Below are 1,772 nucleotides of genomic sequence, written 5' to 3' on the forward strand. Positions count from 1 at the left end.
CAACGAAGAAACACATTGGTACTTTCCCATGATGAGTGAGTGCTTCAGGATCTCTTGCACTTACATGTGCAGCAGAGTACAGCAATGGAAGCATGCTGGGCCCATAACCCAGAGGTAGGCAGATTGAAACTATCCTCTGCTATATGCATTTTTTTTTGTTAATTAAAGTAATCCAAAACTGGGATTGATATTTTGGCTCTTTTATTTTTACTTAAAGTACAATAACTTTTACCATTTTAATTTGTTTTAATAGTATATTGACAGTATTGTTTTCTTTCAAAAATCCACTTCATTTTCTTTACCCTATTATTAAAATGGTAATTGACAAAAACAAACTACATTGTCATCAGAAGAGCAATACAAAATGTACAAGTGATATATTAAAATCATCTTTCCAGCTTGAATTTCAATGATGCATTGGGTCAACAAATTTGTGAGAAACATCTTCACCCTTAAATAAAGATTTTCTTAATTCCTTACCTGTGTGCTAATTAGATATCACCTTGTTTTCACATTAAACAGACTTCCACATGAGAAAGCAGCAAGGAAGCAGTGGCGTTAATGTTTCCTGGTGTCAACTTGTATTATTTCAGTAGACATTGAAATGAGGATGCATCTTGCTGCCTTTCCAATGAAGCAAGTTTAATTTAGTAATAGGTGAAAAACCATCCTTACAAAGGTGTTAATCAGAGACTTGGCTTTGTGGACACTTTTCAGAGAACAAATTTGTTAGCATAAAAATAAAGCCAGAAAATGAAGAGCTGTTTAATCACTCGATTGGATTTTTCTGCCAGCATATTTTTTTTCTCTGCAACCCACTGCTAAATTGTGCTTCCTAGCTGTTTTTTTATAAAATAACTGAATCAAATCTAACTCTGATTACATCAGAGAAGGCCATGTACCCTACACCATAAGAGGGGGTTTGAAATTTTGACTTGTCTACTTAAATATCACCAAAATCTGATCACAAGTTTAATTACGTCCCTGGGTGGGATTGAACCACCAACCTTTCGGTTAATAGCCGAACACACTAACCGATTGCGCCACAGAGACACTTTGCAAAAAGTGCATACTGACAAAGGCTAATAAGCATACATCTAGAACGTTTCCTAGAAAAACATTAAAAAATCAATAATCTGGAGAGTTTTTGTAAGATGTTTCTTCCATCAACCAACCAATAAACACATTGGTACTTTCCCATGATGAGTGAGTGCTTCAGGATCTCTTGCACTTACATGTGCAGCAGAGTACTGCAATGGAAGCATGCTGGACCCATAACCCAGAGGTAGGCAGATTGAAACTATCCTGTGCTATATGCATTTTTTTTGTTAATTTAAGTAATCAAAACTGGGATTGATATTTTTGCTCTTTTATTTTTACTTAAAGTACAATAACTTTTACCATTTTAATTTGTTTTAATAGTATATTGACAGTATAGTTTTCTTTCAAAAATCCACTTAATTTTCTTTACCCTGTTATTAAAATGGTAATTGACAAAAAAAACTACATTGTCACCAGAAGAGCAATACAAAATGTACAAGTGATATATTAAAATCATCTTTCCAGCTTGAATTTCAATGATGCATTGGGGCAACAATTTTGTGAGAAACATCTTCACCCTTAAATAAAGATTTTCTTAATTCCTTACCTGTGTGCTAATTAGATATCACCTTGTTTTCACATTAAACAGACTTCCACATGAGAAAGCAGCAAGGATGCAGTGGCGTTAATGTTTCCTGGTGTCAACCTGTATTATTTCAGTAGACATTGAA

General features: G+C 34.1%; 1 non-coding gene across 1 annotated transcript; it reads right to left on the reverse strand.

The window, feature by feature from the left end:
* Positions 1–979: 979 nt before the first annotated feature.
* On the reverse strand, positions 980–1,053 carry TRNAN-AUU (transfer RNA asparagine (anticodon AUU)). The gene has a single exon. It is a non-coding gene; the product is annotated as a tRNA-Asn (tRNA).
* Between the last annotated feature and the right edge of the window lie 719 nt (positions 1,054–1,772).

The sequence above is a fragment of the Pseudophryne corroboree genome, unplaced genomic scaffold (assembly GCF_028390025.1).
Source record: "Pseudophryne corroboree isolate aPseCor3 unplaced genomic scaffold, aPseCor3.hap2 scaffold_582, whole genome shotgun sequence".
Taxonomy (NCBI): Eukaryota; Metazoa; Chordata; class Amphibia; order Anura; family Myobatrachidae; genus Pseudophryne; species Pseudophryne corroboree.